Here is a 27,790-nt window from a genome sequence, read left to right on the forward strand (position 1 = left end):
GGGGGAAACTCATTAGAGCCCATACATTCTAGGTACTTCAGTACTGAACAGGATACAATGTATGGGCCGCAGGGGGAAACTCATCAGAGCCCATACATTCTAGACACTTCAGTACTAAACAGGATACAATGTATAAGCTGCAGGGGGAAACTCATCAGAGCCCATACATTCTAGACACTTCAGTACTGAACAGAATACAATGTATGGGCTGCAGGGGGAAACTCATCAAAGCCCATACATTCTAGGCACTTCAGTACTGAACAGGATACAATGTATGGGCTGCAGGGAGAAACTCATCAGAGCCCATACCTTATAGGCTCAGTACTGAACAGGATACAATGTATGGGCTGCAGTGAGAAACTCATCAGAGCCCATACATTCTAGGTACTTCAGTACTGAACAGGATACAATGTATGGGCTGCAAGGAGAAACTCATCAGAGCCCTTACATTCTAGGCACTTCAGTACTGAACAGGATACAATGTATGGGCTGCAGGGAGAAACTCATCAGAGCCCATACATTCTAGACACTTCAGTACTGAACAGGATACAATGTATGGGCTGCAGGGAGAAACTCATCAGAGCCCATACATTCTAGGTACTTCAGTACTGAACAGGATACAATGTATGGGCTGCAGGTGGAAACTCATCAGAGCCCATACATTCTAGACACTTCAGTACTGAACATGATACAATTTATGGGCTGCGGGGAGAAACTCATCAGAGACCATACCTTATAGGCTCAGTACTGAACAGTATACAATGTATGGGCTGCAGTGAGAAACTCATCAGAGCCCATACATTCTAGGTACTTCAGTACTGAACAGGATACAATGTATGGGATGCAGGGAGAAACTCATCTGAGCCCAAACATTCTAGGTACTTCAGTACTGAACAGGATACAATGTATGGGCTGCAGGGGGAAACCCATCAGAGCTCATACATTCTAGGCACTTCAGTACTGAACAGAATACAATGTATGGGCTGCAGGGGGAAACTCATCAGAGCCCATACATTCTAGGCACTTCAGTACTGAACAGGATATAATGTATGGGATGCAGGGGGAAACTCATCAGAGCCCATACATTCTAGACACTTCAGTACTGAACAGGATACAATGTATGGGCTGCAGGGAGAAACTCATCAGAGCCCATACATTCTAGACACTTCAGTACTGAACAGGATACAATGTATGGGCTGCAGGGGGAAACTCATCAGAGCCCATACATTCTAGACACGTCAGTACTGAACAGGATACAATGTATGGGCTGCAGGGAGAAACTCATCAGAGCCCATACATTCTAGACACTTCAGTACTGAACAGGATACAATGTATGGGCTGCAGGGGGAAACTCATCGGAGCCCATACATTCTAGGCACTTCAGTACTGAACAAGATACAATGTATGGGCTGCAGGGGGAAACTCATCGGATCCCATACATTCTAGGCACTTCAGTACTGAACAGGATACAATGTATGGGCTGCAGGGGGAAACTCATCAGAGCCCATACATTCTAGGCACTTCAGTACTGAACAGGATATAATGTATGGGATGCAGGGGGAAACTCATCAGAGCCCATACATTCTAGGCTCAGTACTGAACAGGATACAATGTATGGGATGCAGGGGGAAACTCATCAGAGCCCATACATTCTAGGCACTTCAGTACTGAACAGGATACAATGTATGGGCTGCAGGGAGAAACTCATGAGAGGCCATACATTCTAGGAACTTCAGTACTGAACAAGATACAATGTATGGGCTGCAGGGAGAAACTCATCAGAGCCCATACATTCTAGGTACTTCAGTACTGAACAGGATACAATGTATGGGCTGCAGGGGGAAACTCATCAGAGCCCATACATTCTAGACACGTCAGTACTGAACAGGATAAAATGTATGGGCTGCAGGGAGAAACTCATCAGAGCCCATACATTCTAGACACTTCAGTACTGAACAGGATACAATGTATGGGCTGCAGGGGGAAACTCATCAGAGCCCATACATTCTAGACACTTCAGTACTGAACAGAATACAATGTATGGGCTGCAGGGGGAAACTCATCGGAGCCCATACATTCTAGGCACTTCAGTACTGAACAAGATACAATGTATGGGCTGCAGGGGGAAACTCATCGGATCCCATACATTCTAGGCACTTCAGTACTGAACAGGATACAATGTATGGGCTGCAGTGAGAAACTCATCGGAGCCCATACATTCTAGACACTTCAGTACTGAACAGGATACAATGTATGGGCTGCAGGGGGAAACTCATCAGAGCCCATACATTCTAGGCACTTCAGTACTGAACAGGATATAATGTATGGGATGCAGGGGGAAACTCATCAGAGCCCATACATTCTAGGCTCAGTACTGAACAGGATACAATGTATGGGATGCAGGGGAAAACTCATCAGAGCCCATACATTCTAGGCACTTCAGTACTGAACAGGATACAATGTATGGGCTGCAGGGGGAAACTCATCAGAGCCCATACATTCTAGGCACTTCAGTACTGAACAGGATACAATGTATGGGCTGCAGGGAGAAACTCATCAGAGGCCATACATTCTAGGAACTTCAGTACTGAACAAGATACAATGTATGGGCTGCAGGGAGAAACTCATCAGAGCCCATACATTCTAGGTACTTCAGTACTGAACAGGATACAATGTATGGGCTGCAGGGGGAAACTCATCAGAGCCCATACATTCTAGACACTTCAGTACTGAACAGGATACAATGTATGGGCTGCAGGGGGAAACTCATCAGAGCCCATACATTCTAGACACTTCAGTACTGAACAGGATACAATGTATGGGCTGCAGGGGGAAACTCATCAGAGCCCATACATTCTAGGCACTTCAGTACTGAACAGGATATAATGTATGGGATGCAGGGGGAAACTCATCAGAGCCCATACATTCTAGACACTTCAGTACTGAACATGATACAATGTATGGGCTGCAGGGAGAATCTCATCAGAGCCCATACCTTATAGGCTCAGTACTGAACAGGATACAATGTATGGGCTGCAGGGGGAAACTCATCGGAGCCCATACATTCTAGGCACTTCAGTACTGAACATGATACAATGTATGGGCTGCAGGGGGGAAACTCATCAGAGCCCATACGTTCTAGGCACTTCAGTACTGAACAGGATACAATGTATGGGCTGCAGGGGGAAACTCATCGGAGCCCATACGTTCTAGGCACTTCAGTACTGAACAGGATACAATGTATGGGCTGCAGGGGGAAACTCATCAGAGCCCATACATTCTAGGCACTTCAGTACTGAACAGGATACAATGTATGGGCTGCAGGGGGAAACTCATCAGAGCCCATACATTGTAGGCACTTCAGTACTGAACAGGATACAATGTATGAGCTGCAGGGGGAAACTCATCAGAGCCCATACTTTCTAGACACTTCAGTACTGAACAGGATGCAATGTATGGGCTGCAGGGGGAAACTCATCGGAGCCCATACGTTCTAGGCACTTCAGTACTGAACAGGATACAATGTATGGGCTGCAGGGAGAAACTCATCAGAGCCCATACATTCTAGGCACTTCAGTACTGAACAGGATAATATTATATGGGATGCAGGGGGAAACTCATCAGAGCCCATACATTCTAGACACTTCAGTACTGAACAGGATACAATTTATGGGCTGCAGGGGGAAACTCATCAGAGACCATACATTCTAGGTACTTCAGTACTGAACAGGATACAATGTATGGGCTGCAGGGGGAAACTCATCAGAGCCCATACATTATAGACACTTCAGTACTAAACAGGATACAATGTATAAGCTGCAGGGGGAAACTCATCAGAGCCCATACATTCTAGACACTTCAGTACTGAACAAGATACAATGTATGGGCTGCAGGGAGAAACTCATCAGAGGCCATACATTCTAGGCACTTCAGTACTGAACAAGATACAATGTATGAGCTGCAGGGAGAAACTCATCAGAGCCCATACATTCTAGGCTCAGTACTGAACAGGATACAATGTATGGGATGCAGGGGGAAACTCATCAGAGCCCATACATTCTAGGTACATTAGTACTGAACAGGATACAATGTATGGGCTGCAGGGGGAAACCCATCAGAGCCCATACATTCTAGGCACTTCAGAACTGAACAGAATACAATGTATGGGCTGCAGGGGGAAACTCATCAGAGCCCATACATTCTAGGCACTTCAGTACTGAACAGGATACAATGTATGGGCTGCAGGGAGAAACTCATCAGAGCCCATACATTCTAGACCAGACATGGGCAAACTACGGCCCGCGGGCCACATACGGCCCGTTAGGCTTTTTAATCCGGCCCGCCGAACTTGTCCAAATTATAGTAAAAACCTCCTTTTTTTTCCCCTTTCCCTGCAATGCCCACGTTTTCCCAATAGATGGCGCACTCAAAACACATTGACCGTTGTTAATGTGGCGCGTATTTCTCTTTATTTCACTTTAATTTTCACTTCGTTTCACGTCACCATTAAGCCCTTCGGTTTTCAAAGAGTACAATATCAGCCGTCACTTTGCCACGAAGCATGCAAACTATGCTAGCAAGCAGTCAACACAAGAACGGGCGGCTACTGCTCAGAGGTTGGCAGCTAATTTACAGAGTCAACAGAACTTTTTTCTTGATAAATCACAGTGCGTATGTTATTTTAATCTATTTACATTTCCTCCTCCCAGTATCTGCGAAATAGTATGTAAATGCCATATCTTGCATATTCCTTGAGACAAATTTATTAACTGATAAGGGCTATTTTTCACATTTGAAAGACAGTTAATAAATTGGGTTGTAGTGTTCTTACTGTGCTATGAGGTTTGCACACACTACATTTAATGCTTTAGTATATCCGGCCCAAACACTCCCTCCAAATGCTCCTGGCCCGGCCCCTCTGTCAAATTTTAGAACCCATTGTGGCCCGCGAGTCAAAAAGTTTGCCCACCGCTGTTCTAGACACTTCAGTACTGAACATGATACAATGTATGGGCTGCAGGGAGAAACTCATCAGAGCGCATACCTTATAGGCTCAGTACTGAACAGGATACAATGTATGGGCTGCAGTGAGAAACTCATCAGAGCCCATACATTCTAGGTACTTCAGTACTGAACAGGATACAATGTATGGGATGCAGGGAGAAACTCATCTGAGCCCAAACATTCTAGGTACTTCAGTACTGAACAGGATACAATGTATGGGCTGCAGGGGGAAACCCATCAGAGCTCATACATTCTAGGCACTTCAGTACTGAACAGAATACAATGTATGGGCTGCAGGGAGAAACTCATCAGAGCCTATACATTCTAGGCACTTCAGTACTAAACAGAATACAATGTATGGGCTGCAGGGGGAAACTCCTCAGAGCCCATACATTCTAGGCACTTCAGTACTGAACAGGATATAATGTATGGGATGCAGGGGGAAACTCATCAGAGCCCATACATTCTAGACACTTCAGTACTGAACAGGATACAATGTATGGGCTGCAGGGAGAAACTCATCAGAGGCCATACATTCTAGGCACTTCAGTACTGAACAAGATACAATGTATGGGCTGCAGGGAGAAACTCATCAGAGCCCATACATTCTAGGCACTTCAGTACTGAACAGGATACAATGTATGGGCTGCAGGGGGAAACTCATCAGAGCCCATACATTCTAGACACGTCAGTACTGAACAGGATACAATGTATGGGCTGCAGGGGGAAACTCATCAGAGCCCATACATTCTAGGCTCAGTACTGAACAGGATACAATGTATGGGCTGCAAGGGGAAACTCATCGGAGCCCATATATTCTAGGCACTTCAGTACTGAACAAGATACAATGTATGGGCTGCAGGGGGAAACTCATCGGAGCCCATACATTCTAGGCACTTCAGAACTGAACAGGATACAATGTATGGGCTGCAAGGAGAAACTCATCGGACCCCATACATTCTAGACACTTCAGTACTGAACTGGATACAATGTATGGGCTGCAGGGGGAAACTCATCAGAGCCCATACATTCTAGGCACTTCAGTACTGAACAGGATACAATGTATGGGCTCCAGGGGGAAACTCATCAGAGCCCATACATTCTAGGCACTTCAGTACTGAACAGGATACAATGTATGGGATGCAGGGGGAAACTCATCAGAGCCCATACATTCTAGACACTTCAGTACTGAACAGGATACAATGTATGGGCTGCAGGGAGAAACTCATCGGAGCCCATACATTCTAGACACTTCAGTACTGAACAGGATACAATGTATGGGCTGCAGAGGGAAACTCATCGGAGCCCATACATTCTAGACACTTCAGTACTAAACAGAATACAATGTATGGGCTGCAGGGAGAAACTCATCAGAGCCCATACATTCTAGGTACTTCAGTACTGAACAGGATACAATGTATGGGCTGCAGGGGGAAACTCATCAGAGCCCATACATTCTAGACACTTCAGTACTGAACAGGATACAATGTATGGGCTGCAGGGGGAAACTCATCAGAGCCCATACGTTCTAGGTACTTCAGTACTGAACAGGATACAATGTATGGGCTGCAGGGAGAAACTCATCAGAGCCCATACATTCTAGGCACTTCATTACTGAACAGGATATAATGTATGGGATGCAGGGGGAAACTCATCAGAGCCCATACATTCTAGACACTTCAGTACTAAACATGATACAATGTATGGGCTGCAGGGAGAAACTCATCAGAGCCCATACCTTATAGGCTCAGTACTGAACAGGATACAATGTATGGGCTGCAGGGGGAAACTCATCGGAGCCCATATATTCAAGGCACTTCAGTACTGAACATGATACAATGTATGGGCTGCAGGGGGGAAACTCATCAGAGCCCATACGTTCTAGGCACTTCAGTACTGAACAGGATACAATGTATGGACTGCAGGGGGAAACTCATCGGAGCCCATACGTTCTAGGCACTTCAGTACTGAACAGGATACAATGTATGGGCTGCAGGGGGAAACTCATCAGAGCCCATACATTCTAGGCACTTCAGTACTGAACAGGATACAATGTATGGGCTGCAGGGGGAAACTCATCAGAGCCCATACATTGTAGGCACTTCAGTACTGAACAGGATACAATGTATGAGCTGCAGGGGGAAACTCATCAGAGCCCATACTTTCTAGACACTTCAGTACTGAACAGGATGCAATGTATGGGCTGCAGGGGGAAACTCATCGGAGCCCATACGTTCTAGGCACTTCAGTACTGAACAGGATACAATGTATGGGCTGCAGGGAGAAACTCATCAGAGCCCATACATTCTAGGCACTTCAGTACTGAACAGGATAATATTATATGGGATGCAGGGGGAAACTCATCAGAGCCCATACATTCTAGACACTTCAGTACTGAACAGGATACAATTTATGGGCTGCAGGGGGAAACTCATTAGAGCCCATACATTCTAGGTACTTCAGTACTGAACAGGATACAATGTATGGGCTGCAGGGGGAAACTCATCAGAGCCCATACATTCTAGACACTTCAGTACTAAACAGGATACAATGTATGAGCTGCAGGGGGAAACTCATCAGAGCCCATACATTCTAGACACTTCAGTACTGAACAGGATACCATGTATGGGCTGCAGGGAGAAACTCATCAGAGGCCATACATTCTAGGCACTTCAGTACTGAACAAGATACAATGTATGAGCTGCAGGGAGAAACTCATCAGAGCCCATACATTCTAGGCACTTCAGTACTGAACAGAATACAATGTATGGGCTGCAGGGAGAAACTCATCAGAGCCCATACATTCTAGACACTTCAGTACTGAACAGGATACAATGTATGGGCTGCAGGGGGAAACTCATCAGAGCCCATACATTCTAGGCTCAGTACTGAACAGGATACAATGTATGGGATGCAGGGGGAAACTCATCAGAGCCCATACATTCTAGGTACATTAGTACTGAACAGGATACAATGTATGGGCTGCAGGGGGAAACCCATCAGAGCCCATACATTCTAGGCACTTCAGTACTGAACAGGATACAATGTATGGGCTGCAGGGAGAAACTCATCAGAGCCCATACATTCTAGACACTTCAGTACTGAACATGATACAATGTATGGGCTGCAGGGAGAAACTCATCAGAGCGCATACCTTATAGGCTCAGTACTGAACAGGATACAATGTATGGGCTGCAGTGAGAAACTCATCAGAGCCCATACATTCTAGGTACTTCAGTACTGAACAGGATACAATGTATGGGCTGCAGGGAGAAACTCATCAGAGCCCATACATTGTAGGCACTTCAGTACTGAACAGGATACAATGTATGGGCTGCAGGGAGAAACTCATCAGAGCCCATACATTCTAGGCACTTCAGTACTGAACAGGATACAATGTATGGGCTGCAGGGAGAAACTCATCAGAGCCCATACATTCTAGACACTTCAGTACTGAACAGGATACAATGTATGGGCTGCAGGGAGAAACTCATCAGAGCCCATACATTCTAGGTACTTCAGTACTGAACAGGATACAATGTATGGGCTGCAGGGGGAAACTCATCAGAGCCCATACATTCTAGACACTTCAGTACTGAACATGATACAATTTATGGGCTGCATGGAGAAACCCATCAGAGCCCATACCTTATAGGCTCAGTACTGAACAGGATACAATGTATGGGATGCAGGGAGAAACTCATCTGAGCCCAAACATTCTAGGTACTTCAGTACTGAACAGGATACAATGTATGGGCTGCAGGGGGAAACCCATCAGAGCTCATACATTCTAGGCACTTCAGTACTGAACAGAATACAATGTATGGGCTGCAGGGAGAAACTCATCAGAGCCTATACATTCTAGGCACTTCAGTACTGAACAGAATACAATGTATGGGCTGCAGGGGGAAACTCATCAGAGCCCATACATTCTAGGCACTTCAGTACTGAACAAGATACAATGTATGGGCTGCAGGGAGAAACTCATCAGAGCCCATACATTCTAGGCACTTCAGTACTGAACAGGATACAATGTATGGGCTGCAGGGGGAAACTCATCAGAGCCCATACATTCTAGACACGTCAGTACTGAACAGGATACAATGTATGGGCTGCAGGGGGAAACTCATCAGAGCCCATACATTCTAGGCTCAGTACTGAACAGGATACAATGTATGGGCTGCAGGGGGAAACTCATCGGAGCCCATACATTCTAGGCACTTCAGTACTGAACAAGATACAATGTATGGGCTGCAGGGGGAAACTCATCGGAGCCCATACATTCTAGGCACTTCAGAACTGAACAGGATACAATGTATGGGCTGCAGGGGGAAACTCATCAGAGCCCATACATTCTAGGCACTTCAGTACTGAACAGGATACAATGTATGGGCTGCAGGGGGAAACTCATCAGAACCCATACATTCTAGGCACTTCAGTACTGAACAGAATACAATGTATGGGCTGCAGGGAGAAACTCATCAGAGCCCATACATTCTAGACACTTCAGTACTGAACAGGATACAATGTATGGGCTGCAGGGGGAAACTCATCAGAGCCCATACATTCTAGGCTCAGTACTGAACAGGATACAATGTATGGGATGCAGGGGGAAACTCATCAGAGCCCATACATTCTAGGTACATTAGTACTGAACAGGATACAATGTATGGGCTGCAGGGGGAAACCCATCAGAGCCCATACATTCTAGGCACTTCAGTACTGAACAGGATACAATGTATGGGCTGCAGGGAGAAACTCATCAGAGCCCATACATTCTAGACACTTCAGTACTGAACATGATACAATGTATGGGCTGCAGGGAGAAACTCATCAGAGCGCATACCTTATAGGCTCAGTACTGAACAGGATACAATGTATGGGCTGCAGTGAGAAACTCATCAGAGCCCATACATTCTAGGTACTTCAGTACTGAACAGGATACAATGTATGGGCTGCAGGGAGAAACTCATCAGAGCCCATACATTGTAGGCACTTCAGTACTGAACAGGATACAATGTATGGGCTGCAGGGAGAAACTCATCAGAGCCCATACATTCTAGGCACTTCAGTACTGAACAGGATACAATGTATGGGCTGCAGGGAGAAACTCATCAGAGCCCATACATTCTAGACACTTCAGTACTGAACAGGATACAATGTATGGGCTGCAGGGAGAAACTCATCAAAGCCCATACATTCTAGGTACTTCAGTACTGAACAGGATACAATGTATGGGCTGCAGGGGGAAACTCATCAGAGCCCATACATTCTAGACACTTCAGTACTGAACATGATACAATTTATGGGCTGCATGGAGAAACCCATCAGAGCCCATACCTTATAGGCTCAGTACTGAACAGGATACAATGTATGGGATGCAGGGAGAAACTCATCTGAGCCCAAACATTCTAGGTACTTCAGTACTGAACAGGATACAATGTATGGGCTGCAGGGGGAAACCCATCAGAGCTCATACATTCTAGGCACTTCAGTACTGAACAGAATACAATGTATGGGCTGCAGGGAGAAACTCATCAGAGCCTATACATTCTAGGCACTTCAGTACTGAACAGAATACAATGTATGGGCTGCAGGGGGAAACTCATCAGAGCCCATACATTCTAGGCACTTCAGTACTGAACAGGATATAATGTATGGGATGCAGGGGGAAACTCATCAGAGCCCATACATTCTAGACACTTCAGTACTGAACAGGATACAATGTATGGGCTGCAGGGAGAAACTCAGCAGAGGCCATACATTCTAGGCACTTCAGTACTGAACAAGATACAATGTATGGGCTGCAGGGAGAAACTCATCAGAGCCCATACATTCTAGGCACTTCAGTACTGAACAGGATACAATGTATGGGCTGCAGGGGGAAACTCATCAGAGCCCATACATTCTAGACACGTCAGTACTGAACAGGATACAATGTATGGGCTGCAGGGGGAAACTCATCAGAGCCCATACATTCTAGGCTCAGTACTGAACAGGATACAATGTATGGGCTGCAGGGGGAAACTCATCGGAGCCCATACATTCTAGGCACTTCAGTACTGAACAAGATACAATGTATGGGCTGCAGGGGGAAACTCATCGGAGCCCATACATTCTAGGCACTTCAGAACTGAACAGGATACAATGTATGGGCTGCAGGGGGAAACTCATCAGAGCCCATACATTCTAGGCACTTCAGTACTGAACAGGATACAATGTATGGGCTGCAGGGGGAAACTCATCAGAACCCATACATTCTAGGCACTTCAGTACTGAACAGGATACAATGTATGGGCTGCAGGGGGAAACTCATCAGAGCCCATACATTCTAGGCACTTCAGTACTGAACAGGATACAATGTATTGGATGCAGGGGGAAACTCATCAGAGCCCATACATTCTAGACACTTCAGTACTGAACAGGATACAATGTATGGGCTGCAGGGAGAAACTCATCGGAGCCCATACATTCTAGACACTTCAGTACTGAACAGGATACAATGTATGGGTTGCAGGGGGAAACTCATCAGAGCCCATACATTCTAGACACTTCAGTACTGAACAGGATACAATGTATGGGCTGCAGGGGGAAACTCATCAGAGCCCATACATTCTAGACACGTCAGTACTGAACAGGATACAATGTATGGGCTGCAGGGGGAAACTCATCAGAGCCCATACATTCTAGGCTCAGTACTGAACAGGATACAATGTATGGGCCGCAGGGGGAAACTCATCGGAGCCCATACATTCTAGGCACTTCAGTACTGAACAAGATACAATGTATGGACTGCAGGGGGAAACTCATCGGAGCCCATACATTCTAGGCACTTCAGAACTGAACAGGATACAATGTATGGGCTGCAGGGAGAAACTCATCGGAGCCCATACATTCTAGACACTTCAGTACTGAACAGGATACAATGTATGGGCTGCAGGGGGAAACTCATCGGAGCCCATACATTCTAGACACTTCAGTACTGAACAGGATACAATGTATGGGTTGCAGGGGGAAACTCATCAGAGCCCATACATTCTAGACACTTCAGTACTGAACAGGATACAATGTATGGGCTGCAGGGAGAAACTCATCAGAGCCCATACATTCTAGACACTTCAGTACTGAACAGGATACAATGTATGGGCTGCAGGGGGAAACTCATCAGAGCCCATACATTCTAGGCACTTCAGTACTGAACAGGATACAATGTATGGGCTGCAGTGGGAAACTCATCAGAGCCCATACATTCTAGGCTCAGTACTGAACAGGATACAATGTATGGGCTGCAGGGGGAAACTCATCAGAGCCCATACGTTCTAGGCACTTCAGTACTGAACAGAATACAATGTATGGGCTGCAGGGGGAAACTCATCAGAGCCCATACATTCTAGGCACTTCAGTACTGAACAGGATACAATGTATGGGCTGCAGGGAGAAACTCATCAGAGCCCATACATTGTAGGCACTTCAGTACTGAACAGGATACAATGTATGGGCTGCAGGGGGAAACTCTTCAGAGCCCATACATTCTAGGCTCAACCATATTATCCATAGATCTACAAGTGCAGCAGCAGCGCTTTATTATACAATTACCAGAAACGCTATCACACTCTACGATAATAAAAAAAAAAAAAAAATCTCCTCCTTTAATCCCCAGCACCCATGGCCGGAAGTGACGTTAACGATCCGTGTGACAAAAGAGCAAAAACGTTCTACGACTCAAAATATATTTATTTAACTTTATCTGAGACGCCGAGTAATGAGGTTAGTGCACAAAGTCGTTTAAAAAATAAATTAAAAAAATTAGGAACATTTTTACTGTTTTGAAAATCCTGCCCTTAGTTAATATGGATTTCACTAGTCAGCGTGCTGCGTCATCACGTCAGCGCAAGTGATACGTGCGACTGGCTGGGAGGAAGTGGCGTTGCGGATTCAATCGGGACGAGCTAGTAGGTAACGCTTGGGTTGAAGGTCTTTTTACTATTGTATTGGATTTTATTGTTCTGTTAGCGACTGTAGATTTGCTGCCTGCCTAGTGTTTAGTTGGCGGGAGTTCTAGCGATATAAATATCATATTTACGTGCGTTATGTATAGACACCAGTGTGCTACAGGATCTGGCTGCTGTTTATTGTATCGCCTCACACTGGTTTTTATAGTTATTGTTGTTTAGTTTGTCATATCCCACGATCCTGGGAATGAAGGGGCCGGTATAGCTCTGTGGCACCTCGGCAGTTGTTGCAGTTCCGTGTGGCCCATCTGTGAAGCGGAAAACCTTGAAGTGATCGCGGTGCTAAGATCCTTCCTTCTCAGGATCGTTGGGGGTTCTGGTAGTCGGACTGCCTCTGATTAGAAGGTAATGGCATATCCTAGCAATATGCTATCACTTTCTGTGATTTGAAAGCCCATTTAAAGTGCAACTTTAGCCTCTCTTCTCCCCAGAGCTGTAGTTTATAAGGGGAGGGGTTAATTATTGCACAGATTAAAGGGAATGTGTCACTAGAATTTTTTTTATTTTTTTTAGTTAAACAGTGTAGAAATGATTAAACATTGTTCTAATTTTTACACTAGTCAGGAAATATTATAAATTAGATTCTAATTTATAACATTTCCCAGTGCTGGTCACTAGATGGAGCAATTCCCAAAATTGCAGCATTGGCATGTGGTAAAGCAACCACATTGCTTTATGCTGCAAAATTTGAGAAGACTCACTCGCTCTAGTGAGCTCTCAGAATCCCCCCTCCTTTATCCTGGCTAGTGCCGGGAGAAACTAGGGGATTGAACGGTCAAACCTCCTACACTGTGTGTCGCCATTTTTTGAGCTAAAACACAGTGTAGTAGGTTAACATACAGTAGTAAACACACAGTAAAACACGAACAAACACAGACATAACTTACCTGCTCCAGCCACCGCCGCTCCGTCTGCTCCCTCCGCTCCAAGTGCTTGCATTAGAACACAATCCGGAAGCCGCGACCGGAAGTAGTAATCTTACTGTCCGGCCGCGGCTTCCGGTCCACAAGAAAATGGCGCCGGATGTCGCTCGGCCGAAGACCTTCCATTTGGACTGTGTGGGAGCAGACGCCGTACAGCATAGTGAATAGAACGGCTCCCGTTCGCATTCACTATGGGGCTGTATGTGCCATATTCCATGTCTGTATGTGTCGTTAATCGACACATACAGAGATGGAAAAAAAAATGGCAGCCCCATAGAGAAGAAAAAGTTCAAAAATAGAAAGTAAAACACAAATAAATAAAACATTTTTTAATAAAACACTAAAAGCAAATTGAGATTAAAAAATTTTTTTTCGCGACACCCGTCCTTTAACCCTTATAGGTATGCTAGTATCTATAGGGGCTAGTCTGCAGAAATACTCTTATTGTCTAAAGGGCATATGGATCATTTATTTTTCCACTACAGAAACGGCAAGTGGTGGTATATAAGTGAATCTATGCAAAGTATAATTGTACTTCCACCGGTTTACATTAGAAATGCATAGAGATCAAGCCAAATGCCATCAGCTTCTATAGGGGAAATAAGTCCATAACCGTGCCATTTATTATGCAGCGTTTATGTAAAAGGATGGGGTTTAATAAAGTAATCTACATGTTCTGTGAATGATCAGTATATATTGCGATTATACATGTTCATATTTATATTACCTCATTGAACTTAGTTTTTGACATATCAGGATTGCATGAACAGCAGTTTCTTATTATTATTTTTTTAAATAAAAAAAAATAAAAATCATTGGCCCCCAAAAAGTGACCAAAACTTCCTGGTAAGAAGATCCCAGAGGCATATAGTGTAAGGTTGTGAGATCTCGCGGCTCTAAGGCCTTATTTACATGACCGTATGTCTTGTTCATGTGCTGTCCAATTTAACAACGGACCACGCAGACCCATAATAGTCAATAAGGCTGTTCACACGTCCTTTTTTTTTATTTTTATTATTTAATTGAGTGTGTCCATTGCGAGGAACTCACAACCTATTCTGGTCCGTTCTTGCGGGCCTTACTAGTCTGTTGAAGTCTATGGCTTCGTGATGTATATCGTCCGCGTGCTGTCGATTTTTGTGTGCTGTCTGTTTCTTACGGAACCGCTGCTAAACGATGCAGAAGAAAAAAGAAAAGTGAAACCAAGAAGTTCTTGCAGAGGAGAAAAACGAATGATATACGGACGTAAGAAACTGACACATGAGCGCAACATGGACATTCATACAAATGAAATACGTGCGTTTTTTTTGCCGACGCAAATTGCAGGCACAGCTACTCCATAATAGCCACAGGAGCTGTCGGGACAGTACGAGAACTTAAAGCAGTACATAAAAAAAGATTGAGAACCTCATATTACCTCCTATTGTGCCGCCAGTGCCATCCTCCAGCTTTAAAGAGGCTCTGTCACCAGATTTTGCAACCCCTATCTCTTATTGCAGCAGATCGGCGCTGCAATGTAGATTACAGTAACGTTTTTATTTTTTAAAAAACGAGCATTTTTGGCCAAGTTATGACCATTTTTGTATTTATGCAAATGAGGCTTGCAAAAGTCCAAGTGGGCGTGTATTATGTGTGTTACATCGGGGCGTTTTTACTACTTTTACTAGCTGGGCGTTCTCATGAGAAGTATCATCCACTTCTCTTCACAACGCCCAGCTTCTGGCAGTGCAGACACACAGCGTGTTCGAGAGATCACGCTGTGACGTCACTCACTTCCTGCCCCAGGTCCTGCATCGTGTCGGCACCAGAGGCTACAGTTGATTCTGCAGCAGCATCAGCGTTTGCAGGTAAGTCGATGTAGCTACTTACCTGCAAACGCTGATGCTGCTGCAGAATCAACTGTAGCCTCTGGTGCCGATGTGTCCTCGCTCGTCCGACACGATGCAGGACCTGGGGCAGGAAGTGAGTGACGTCACAGCGTGATCTCTCGAGAACACGCTGTGTCTGCACTGCCAGAAGCTGGGCGTTGTGAAGAGAAGTGGATGATACTTCTCGTCAGAACGCCCAGCTAGTAAAAGAAGTAAAAACGCCCCGATGTACGCACACAATACACGCCCACTTGGACTTTTACTTTAAACACGCCCACTTGGACTTTTGCAAGCCTCATTTGCATAAATACAAAAATGGTCATAACTTGGCCAAAAATGCTTGTTTTAAAAAAAATAAAAACGTTACTGTAATCTACATTGCAGCGCCGATCTGCTGCAATAGCAGATAGGGGTTGCAAAATCTGGTGACAGAGCCTCTTTAAGCCCTGTTCACACAGTGTATTTGACATACGTGTTAAATGCTTGATTAAGCCTCCCTTTGACTTCAATGGGAAAGCGTGCCATTGGTAGATGCAACAAGCTTTTTTACGTGAGCGTATTTAAATTACACATTGCTTAATAGAAAAGCGTCATTTAAATTCTTTGGCGCATAAAGCGTGCGAAAGACGGGCCAAATGTTCATATAGTCAACGTGAGTCCTATTTACCCTTAACTCGTTAGTGACCGCCAATACGCCTTTTAACGGCGGCCACTAACGGGCTTTATTCTGATGCATATGCCTTTTTACGGCACTGCATCAGGATAAAGTAAACAGAGCAGGGAGCTGTCAAATCTCCCTGCTCTCAGCTGCTAGAGGTAGCTGAGGGCTGGGGGCGTCCCTGCTCTGCCGGGTGAGATCGATATAAGTATCGATCTCACCCGTTTAACCCCTCAGATGCGGTGCACAATAGTGTGCACCGCATCTGAGTGGTTTTGGAGAGAGGGAGGAAGCTCCCTCTCTCTCCCACCGACACCCGGCGATACGATCGCCGAGTGTCTGTGTCTCCAATGGCAGCCGGGGGCCTAATGAAGGCCCCCAGGAGAACGCCTGCTAGATCATGCCGGAGGACAGGCATAATACACTGCAATACAAAAGTATTGCAGTGTATTATAATAGCGATCAGAGAATTGCATATTAAAGTCCCCTAATGGGACTAGTAAAAAAGTTAAAAAAAAGTTTAATAGTTAATTTTAAAAAAAATGTGAAAAAAAATGAAAAACCCACCTTTTCCCCTTACAAAATGCTTTACTATTAAAAAACCCAAAATAAAGTAAAAAAAGTTACACATATTTGGTATCGCCGCGTCCGTAACGACCCCGACTATAAATCTATTACATTATTTAACCTGCACGGTGAACGCCATAAAAAAGTATGGAAAAATGGCTGTTTTCAGTGAATCCTGACTTTAAAAAAATGTGATCAAAAAGTCGCATCTACTCCAAAATGGTACCAATGAAAACCTACAAGTCTTCCCGCAAAAAGAAAGCCCTCCTACAACTGCGTCGGCAAAAAAATAAAAACGTTACGGCTCTTCAAATATGGAGACACAAAAACAAATAATTTTGAAAAAAAAGCGTTTTACAAATTTTGTATCCTTGCAATCGTAACAACCCGCTGAATGAAGTTATTGTGTTATTTATATCACACGGTAAACGGCGTTGATTTAAGATGCGAAAAAGGGTGGCGAAATTTCAGGTTTTTTTTTCTATTCCCCCCCCCCCCAAAAAAAAGTTTCAAAGTTAATCAATAAATAATGTCCCCCAAAATGGTGCTATTAAAAAATACAACTTGTCCCGCAAAAAACAAGACCTTATACAGCTATGTCGACGCAAAAATAGAAAGGTTATAGCTCTTGGAATGCGACGATGGAAAAACGTAAAAAATGGCTTGGTCATTAAGGTTTAAAATAGGCTGGTCATTAAGTGGTTAAACACTCAAACCGCGCGCAGAAAACGTGAACCTGCTTGTATTTTAAACAGCACTTTACAAAAAACTAGCGTATTTGATACGTTTACACATCGTTTTTTGTTTTTTTTAGCGCCATGAACATGCCCTTTAAGAGAACCTTTCATCTGCCCAAACATATGCAGCATGTAATAGGCAGTGCTGCACAAACCCTGTCTCACTATAAAACAAATTTCCCATCTTTCTCGGTTATTTAGATATCGGTGCCATTGTTTGTTGCTCGACATTTAAATAACCCCCCAGAACTCTCAATAGGGTGTGTCATTGGCAAGGGGGCGTGTAACATCGATGTGACACACTCCAATCCGCTACGGAAAGTGTCACAGCAAGAGCTGAGGGGAGGAGAGCGTGTGCTTGTGCACCGCTCCGCCGCCACCACGGAACAGAAGAGGAGAATAAGAATGTGAATTTTTCTTCTGTTCCATGGCGGCGACAGTATCTTTGGCAGCGGCATCGGAGCTGTGCGCGCGCTTGCATGCATGCAGGAGCGCACGATCTCACTCTTCAGCTCTCGGCAGACAAGGACAAGACTGTGTGATCTCTCATGAGAGATCAGTCCTGTTCAGCTTGTCTGCCGAGAGCTGAATAGTGAGAGCATACGTACATGAGTGCGCATGCATGCACAGCTCTGAGCTGTGCATGCGCACACGCTCTCCTCTCCAGCTCTTGCTGTGGCACTGTGTGTAGCTGATTGGACAGTGTCACAACGAAGTTACACGCCCCATTGACCGTTCAGGGGGTTATTTCAAATATCTGGCGCCAAATATAAAGGCACCGATATCTAAATAACGGCGGAAGATAGAAAAAAAAATGTAAAGTGCCCCGGGGTTTGTTCAGCCCTCCCCATTATATGCTGCACATGTATGGGCAAGTGAAAGGTTCTCTTTTAAGTGAATTTAGTCTAATGCTTAAGAATATGCATGAGACGGATTTGAAAGCATTCAGGAGCCTTTACAGGCATGAATAATACCTGTAGAGGCGTTATTGCGGCCCCCTGGCCATATGAATTCCACAGAGGCGCTCTGCCATAAGGGTGCTTGTTCTATTAGCCAGAGATATGTGAACAAAGACAGGTAGGCCATTCATTTGAATGGCCAGCATATAATACTACATGTTCAATGTAGCGGTGGATCTACAAAAAAAAAAAAACCTTTTCCATTTTTTTCCACCCTTAAAGTAATGTAAAAAACATAATTGGTATCGCCACGTTCGTAAAAAGCAATAGTCATGTGTACCCCAAAATGGTGGCGATAAAAAGGTTGCCTAGAAGAAACAAGCCCCTACACCGCTCTATCGCTGGAAAAATGAAAAAAGGTATGGGTCTCAGAATATGGTGACCGAAAACAAATTATTATTTTTTCTAAACATATTTTTATTTTGTAGAAGTTTATAAAACCTAAAAAAATCTATAAATTTGGTATTGCTGTAATCATATTGACCCATAGAATAAAGTCAAAATGTCATTTTTACTGAAGGGATAACGGTGTAAAACCAAAACCCAAAAACAAGGGGGATTGCTTATCCACCCCTCCCCCCCCCCCCCATTTTACCCCACAAATGTAGTTTGTTTCACAGTACATTATATATACAATATACAGTATATTAAAAACTTCAACTTGTCCTGCAAAAAAACAAGTCCTCATGCATCTATGTAGACAGAAAAATAATGGTTATGGCCCTTGGAAGGCAGGGAGGAAAAAATTAAAAAAATTGTCTGGTCCTGGAGGGACGACCCCTTTCTAGAATGAAGCCACCTCCTCGATCAACTCATTTCTGTGAGTCCGACTTCTCTAACCCTTGCGATCAGTTGCAATGGAGTGTGGGATCATTTCTCATTGTATAGAGAGAGCCGGGTTGGGAGGAGACAGAGAAGTGATGTGTGGCATATGGTTGAAGGAGAACAGAGGAGGAAATGACAGCCTAGTAATCTTAAAGGGAATGTGTCGCTAGAATTTTTTTTTTTTCAGTTACACAATTAATATATAAGTAATTACACATTGTGTTCATTTTTTCACACGTCCGGAAATATTATAAATTAGATTCTAATTTATAACCTTTCCATGTGCTGGCCACTAGAGGGAGCAGTTCCCAAAATTGCAGCATGGTCACTGTGGTAAAGCAACCGCATTGATTTATGCTGCAAATTTGGGGTGGACACACTCTCTAGTGTCCTCACACAATCCCCCCTCCCTTCTTCTCGCTAGTGCCAGGAGAAGGAAGGGTTTGAATCTTCAAACCTCCTACACTGTGTGCTGCTATTTTCTGAGCGACTGCACAGTAGTAGGAGGTTCTACACATCATACACTAACATAAATTACCTGCTTCTGCCTCCGCTCCTCTTCCTTGCGCCTTTGCTTAGTTGAACATATGGCCGGCCGTAAGCTGCAGCCGGAAGTTGTTATCTTACTGTTTGGCAGCGGCTTCCGTTCCACATGAAAATGGCGCCGGATTTCGATCTACGAACGAGCATCGTTCTGGTCTGTGTTGGAACTGCGCATGCGCCGTTCACACACAGACATTGCACGCGTCTGAGATTGCAACGGCTCCCATTCGCATTCTCTATGGGGTTGTATGTGCCGTATAGCATCTCTGTATGTGTCGTTTATCGACACATACAGAGATGGGAAAAATGGCAGCCCGCATAGAGAAGTAAAAGTGTGAATACATTAACCCCTTAGTGACCAAGCTTGTTTGGACCTTAATGACCAAGCCAAATTTGTCAAATCTGGTATGTGTGACTTTATCAGAGAATAACTCTGTGAAAGTTTTGAATATCCAAGTAATTCTGACATTGTTTTTTCGTCACATGTTGTACTTTATTTTAGTGGTAAAAGTAGACTGATACGATTTGCGGAAATAACTTAAAAAATAGAAAAATTGAAGAAATTTTGTAAAAATTATAATTTTTCCCTATTTTTAACTGCAATATGTCACATATGTACACATACTGTACAATTTTTTTTATTAAATATATATTTCTATCTCTTTACTCCATTTTGGCAGCACTTTTGAAAAAAAAAAAATAATTTTTGAGCAATTTAGAAGACTTACAAGTTAAGTAATAATTTTATAAATTTTGTAGTACATTTTGTTTTCCTGCACCAAGCCAGGTTTTCATAGGCTCATAGGTGTCAGAATGGTGGAAACCCCCACAAGTGACCCCATTTTGAAAACTAGACCCCTTAAGGTATTTATTAAGGGGTGTTGTAAGTATTTTGACCCCACAGTTTTTTTGTAAGAATTCATGCAAAGCAGGCATAAAAAAATATAATTTAACTTTTTTCATAAAAGTATCACTTTGAAGACCGATTTCTTTGTAAAGCGACCATGAGAATGTAGAAACACACCCAAAAATCTATCACCCTGTTTCTCCTGTTTTCAAAAATGCCCCCATTGTGACCCTAATGCGTTGCCTGGACACACGACAGGGCCCGAAAGGGAGGGAGCACCCGGAGGCTTTAAAGAGGCTCTGTCACCAGATTTTGCAACCCCTATCTGCTATTGCAGCAGATAGGCGCTGCAATGTAGATTTACAGTAACGTTTTTATTTTTAAAAAACGAGCATTTTTGGCCAAGTTATGACCATTTTTGTAATTATTCAAATGAGGCTTGCAAAAGTCCAAGTGGGTGTGTTTAAAAGTAAAAGTCCAAGTGGGCGTGTATTATGTGCGTACATCGGGGCGTTTTTAATACTTTCACTAGCTGGGCGCTCTGAAGAGAAGTAACATCCTCTTCTCTTCAGAACGCCCAGCTTCTGACAGTGCAGATCTGTGACGTCACTCACAGGTCCTGCATCGTGACGGCCACATCGGCACCAGAGGCTACAGTTGATTCTGCAGCAGCATCAGCGTTTGCAGGTAAGTCGATCTTACCTGCAAACGCTGATGCTGCTGCAGAATCAACTGTAGCCTCTGGTGCCGATGTGGCCGTCACGATGCAGGACCTGTGAGTGACGTCACAGATCTGCACTGTCAGAAGCTGGGCGTTCTGAAGAGAAGAGGATGTTACTTCTCTTCAGAGCACCCAGCTAGTGAAAGTATTAAAAACGCCCCGATGTACGCACATAATGCACGCCCACTTGGACTTTTACTTTTAAACACACCCACTTGGACTTTTGCAAGCCTCATTTGCATAATTACAAAAATGGTCATAACTTGGCCAAAAATGCTCGTTTTTTAAAAATAAAAACGTTACTGTAATCTACATTGCAGCGCCGATCTGCTGCAATAGCAGATAGGGGTTGCAAAATCTGGTGACAGAGCCTCTTTAAGGACTCATATTTTGCTTGAAAATGTTTTAGGCCCCACTGTACATTTGGAGAGGTTTTGAACTGCCAGAACGATAGAAACTCCCCATAAACGACCCCATTTAAAAAACTAGACCCCTTAAGGTATTTATCTAGGGGTGTAGTGAGTATTTTGACCCCACAGTTTTTTGCTAAATTTAATGCATAGCAGGTGAAAAAAAATAAAAAATCACTTTTTTCATAAAAGTATCACTTTGAAGACCGATTTCTGTGTAAAGCGACCATAAGAATGAAGAAACACACCCCAAAATCTATCACCCTGTTTCTCCTGTTTTCAAAAATGCCCCCATTGTGACCCTAATGTGTTGCCTGGACACACAGCAGGGCCCGAAAGAAAGGGAGCACCCGGAGGCTTTCAGGACTCCTATTTTGCTTGAAAATGTTTTAGGCCCCACTGTACATTTGGAGAGGTTTTGAACTACCAGAACGATAGAAACTCCCCATAAACGACCCCATTTAGAAAACTAGACCCCTTAAGGTATTTATCTAGGGGTGTAGTGAGTATTTTGACCCCACAGTTTTTTGCTAAATTTAATGCATAGCTGGTGAAATTAAAAAAAAAAAATCACTTTTTATATAAAAGTATCACTTTGAAGACCGATTTCTTTGTAAAGTGAACATGAAAATGAAGAAACACCCCCCAAAATCTATCACCCCGTTTCTCCTGTTTTCAAAAATACTCTCATTGTTGCCCCAATCTGCTTATTAGACGTGTGGCTGGGCCAAAAAGAGAGGGAGCACCCTTTGGCTTTCAGGGCACAATTGAATAAATTCTAGGCCCCATATCATGCATTTAGAGGCATTGAGCTGCCTGAACAAAAAAAAAAAACACGCAGAAATGACCCCATTTTAAAAACGAAACCCCTAAAGGTATTCATCTAGTGGTGTAGTGAGCATGCGGACCAAAAATTTTTTAAAGGAGGAAATAATGGGTATCATTTCAGACACTATGGGTATATAATGTTTTCTTCAAGCTTTTATTACGTTTCCACATGAAATAGAGGAGACGTGGTAGAGGGTTATTTTGTTAGAAATATGCCACATTAATAAATTTGTGCGGCACAGAATAGAAGTGAAGCCGTGTATTCATAACGGATACATGTCGCTATAGACGTATTTGCCTGTACTTATGACTGTCTTGCTGAAGAAGCAGTTGGTACCATTATGATGTCATTGTGGACAGAATTCTGTCCTAATATAAAATCAGTCAAAGAGGAAAAAATAAACTGTACTGGAGTGACGGGCAATATCTTCAAACAAATGGAGGAAAATGTATCCAACTATGTTGCAAACTCGAGTCTGTTCACTAGATAGAAGAACACCTGCAGGGCTGTCATGACAAGGATTTTTTTTTCAGTGACTGGTTGTACAACGTCTCTTTAGCTCCATCAATCCTTATGAGGGACGAATGTGCCAAGTGACGCGGTACACCATAACAGGCCCCTGCCCGGCAAGGTAGGAACCGCTATGTGCACAAAACAACCAATCACCTACAGAATATATAGAGGGGCAGTGTCCAAAACCATCTATAGGAACAGTAAAGGATCACTAATCCCCAAAATGATGTCAGTATTTCCAGAAGAACCGTAACAAAGCCCATGGTGTATTGATAAGGAACAGCTCAATTATTAGAGATCCTCCAAATAAAAAAAAAGATCATGCCTGTATCACGGTACAGAATTAGGAATGTAACAGCTGTATGTGGCAGGACATAGTCATAAGAACAGTCAAAATAAAAAAATTGTGGATGTGGGATTTTGTACTGGACAATTAATTCCAGCACTTGATCACCCACAAATAAATAAAAAAAATCATAAGGGGTAAAATTAGTTTCACGGTCTGAAAAAAATGTGCTCTACAACCTCTCCCACAAGAAATAATCCCTACTTGGAAAGCCCACAAACTAAAAAGAAAATATTTTTTTGTGTTAAATTCTAGTAATTTGCAACCGTGTGAAAGGTTTCGAAACAGGGGTAGTTACAAAGGGCTGATTTTGATGGACACATGGGGCAATAAAAGCGGGTATCCCTCCTCCTGCCATGCTTGCTACATACCCGACACCTTTTTTGGGGATATTTTTGGGTCTCAGTGGAGGGAATAGGGTGTAAAAAGTGGCGCTCTGAAAGCCTGCGCACATCCTCAGATTCGCAGGATTGTGCCGGTATAGTGGACTCAAAAAGGAGATGCTCAATGACCTTCTCCTGAAATTGAAGGAAAGTGAGCGTTCCTTGGGCTTTTTTTGAAAATAACAAAACTGTTATAGGTAGCAACCTGGATGAGGTAGATTGCTACCTTTTTGTACCAGGCCTTATTTTTGCTCTTCACCAGGTAAGGCTGAAGCACCTGGTCGGAAAGGTCTACACCCCCCATAAATTTGTTGTAGTCTGTTACACAGACAGGTTTCTGCTTTGCAGTGGTAGCCCCCCTCTCCGTAATTGCCACAGTGGTGTCCGTGTGTACGGTGGACAGCACGTAGACATCCTTCTTGTCGGCCCACTTCACTGCAAGCAATTCCTGACTTGCAAGGGCCATGGATGTTCCTTTTCCCAAACGCCTGGACACCAACTGTTGTGGGAGTCCCACTCTGTTCTTCCGTACTGTCCCACAGGCCCCTGTATTTGCAGCATGGAGGGCTTTATAAAGGGCAACGCTGGTATAAAAATTGTCTGTATAGACGTGGTACCCCTTGTGCAGAAATGGCTCCATTAGGTTCCACACAATTTTGCCAGAGGTGCCAATAGTTTCTGGGCAGCCTGGGGTATAAATTTGGCAGTCCCTGCCTTCATAGATTTTGAAACCGCAGGTGTAACCCGTTGTGCTCTCGCACACTTTGTACAATTTCACCCCATATCTGGCTCGTTTGGAAGGGATGAATTGACGAAAGGAAAGACGCCCTTTGAAGCTCATGAGCGATTCATCTGACAAATTTTTGTCAGGGGTGTACAACTTTAGAAATAAATCACTTAGAAGGGTGATTAATGGCCTTAATTTATTAAGCCGATCATAAGCTGGGTCACTTCTTGGGGGGACTTGGGAATTATCAGTAAAATGCATGAATCGCATTAGGGCCTCATAGCGGTTTCTGGACATCACTGCTGCAAATACAGGGGTAGCATGGACAGCATTACAAGTCCAGTAGGACCGGACAGAGGGTTTTTTAACCAAACCCATATTGAGGGTAATGCCTAAATTTTTTTTTATTTCTGGGACACTTGTGGGGCTCCACATTCTGGAGTACATAGACGCAGGCTTTTGTAGAACAAACTGCCTAGCATACAGATTAGTCTGCTGGACTATCAAGTCTAGGACCGTATCACATACAAATAAATGAAAAAAATTATAGGGGGTAAAATTTGGGACGTCGACACTAATTCCTGGGGTCGCTTCAAATTGGGGTACTTGGGGGGAAAATGATAGTGCAGGATCCCACATCACGGGAGGGACTGCAACACTCGGCCCTGCACTTGACACCTGACACCCTACAGCGACTGACGTATCCACCACCATAGGACTATGGGGTTCAGCGGTGGAATTAGAATCATCACTGTCACTGTCTGGAACAAATTCTGAAGCGGTGTCTGTTTCGCTTTCAGAAGTGTCGGAACATAGCAAGGCGTAGGCTTGCTCCGCGCTGTACATACGCTGAGACATATTTATAGATGTGTATGTATGTATATATATATATATATGCCCTATAAGTCCTAACCCTAAAGTAAACCTAAAATCCTAAAAACGACACAAATTATCTTTTATTTTTATTTATATATATATATTTTTTTTTTATATATTTTTTTTTTTATATAACAGACGTAAAATTAATTCTAAACGGCCCTAAACACGAACGCTAAACTAGCCCTAACCCTAAAGTAACGCTAAACTAGCACTAACGCTAAACTAGCGCTGACGCTAATCTAGCACTGACGCTAATATAGATTTTATATATTATATATATATATATATATATGTGTGTGTGTATAAGAACGATGATTTTTTTTTCACTTTTTTTCTTTCTTCACAGCACAGGACTTAGACTGATTTCTCTCTCCTCTCAGAACAACTACAATGGGAGGAGAGAGAAACACAGCCCATGTCCTGGCTGTGTTTTGAAAATAACTGTCAGTGATCTCTGTGATAGGTTTTATCACAGAGATCACCTGATCAGGGACCAGTCACAACGGTCCCTGATTGTTGCTGTGCCAGATGACGACACAGGTGAGACATGCAAAGCGCACTCGGGCGCCATTTTAGGGGGGGGGGAATCGGACCGTGGGGGGGGGGATCGGACCGGGGGGGGAATCGGACGGGGGGGATCGGACGTGGGGGGGGTCGGACGCACTATTTACCCGTTCTCTCTCCTCTCTAAGGAGTTATTCCATGAGAGGAGAGAGAAATGGCGATTTATCTGCCGGTTTAGCGTGATCGCCGTGAAATAGCGATTCACGTGACCAGAGACCACTCGTTATGGTCTCTGGTCGTTGCCCCGAACTCTCAGCTACCTCCGGTAGCTGAGAGAACGGAGCCCCGTCTTTAATTTCGGCGCTACTTTAGGCTAATGCGATCACGTTAAAAGGCGTCGCATTAGCCTAAAGCCCATTAGTGAGGAACGTAAAAAGGCGTACTGTTGGTCACTAAGGGGTTAAAAAGTGACAACACAAATAAATAAAATTTTTGTTTACATTATATTAAAAGCAATATGATAAAGGTAATATAACTCTGCAGCAGGAAAGTAGAGAGATGCCAACAACGATAAAGGTCCTTTTTAGAAGGCTTAATATTGGCTATGAAAACCAGCAATGATCGGTAATGTATGGGCACGAACAATTGTTAGTACGATCACTCGTCCCCATGCATTTGCATCATGTTGGTATCACATCTTCTGGTTTACACAGGGAGATGTGCTGCTGAGTAGCGTTATTGGCTGCATAAAACATCCGATCTTATTAATCGGCTGATTATTGCCCTGCTTACACAGGTCAATGATCCGGAACGACCGTTCATATGAATGCTTGTTTGCCCGAACATTGGCCTGGGTAAGGCTGGGTTCACATGAGCATGTTGAAAACATGATTACAGTACGGGACAGTAGTTCCCCCGGAGAGGCAGGGACTCCTAGCATCGTGCATAACTATGATGCTAGGAGCCAGGCTCCCTGCAGTGTGTTCGGTCCGGGACTTTCGGCCGAAATACGTTCCGTCCATTACGGACGTAACATGCTCGTGTGAACCCAGCCTAAGAGGTTATCTATTGGAAGTGAGATAAATGCAGCAGATATCCGTATCAAACTGTACTGACCTACAATAACCGAGCTGCTCTCACCTCACACAGCCCTGCTAGATGGAAAGTCTGTATTCCCTACAGTAAGTACACGTGCAGTGTATTTATCCTCACATGTTATACAGTATCTGTGCTTCAGTTTTCCACTCCGCAGTATGAACATACTCTAACTGCTATTATGTCTGCCCTACACTGCACACATACGGAAGAGGACATCCTGCTCTCCTATCTTTTTGTCAGTAAATCGTCAGAAATGGCAGCAACATGGAGATTATACAGCGGTGTAGCTGTGACTACCGCACTGGGGTGAGAGATATCACTTACTAGCCGCTGCAGCGTCGTCTGTCACTCGCTCGCTCTCCTCAGATTTTGTGAACAGTTAGCAGGCTCCTTTCTTCCCTCCCTCCTAAGTAGAGAGAGAGGAATTTTTTGTTGTA

The 27,790-nt window shown here is 43.9% G+C and overlaps 1 protein-coding gene across 2 annotated transcripts in view; it reads left to right on the forward strand.

Annotated features, from left to right (window-relative positions):
• Nucleotides 1-12,900: 12,900 nt before the first annotated feature.
• LOC142648710 (SURP and G-patch domain-containing protein 2-like) overlaps nt 12,901-27,790 on the forward strand; it is an 89,314-nt gene continuing 74,424 nt past the window's right edge. Inside the window, exon 1 of one of the 2 annotated variants that reach the window (XM_075825469.1) lies at nt 12,901-12,960. The gene's annotated coding sequence lies outside the window, so the exon portion shown is untranslated. The remainder of the gene's footprint in view (nt 12,961-27,790) is intronic. The other variant, XM_075825470.1, reaches the window with a different exon arrangement.

Source organism: Rhinoderma darwinii, chromosome 1, assembly GCF_050947455.1.
Source record: "Rhinoderma darwinii isolate aRhiDar2 chromosome 1, aRhiDar2.hap1, whole genome shotgun sequence".
Classification (NCBI taxonomy): Eukaryota; Metazoa; Chordata; class Amphibia; order Anura; family Rhinodermatidae; genus Rhinoderma; species Rhinoderma darwinii.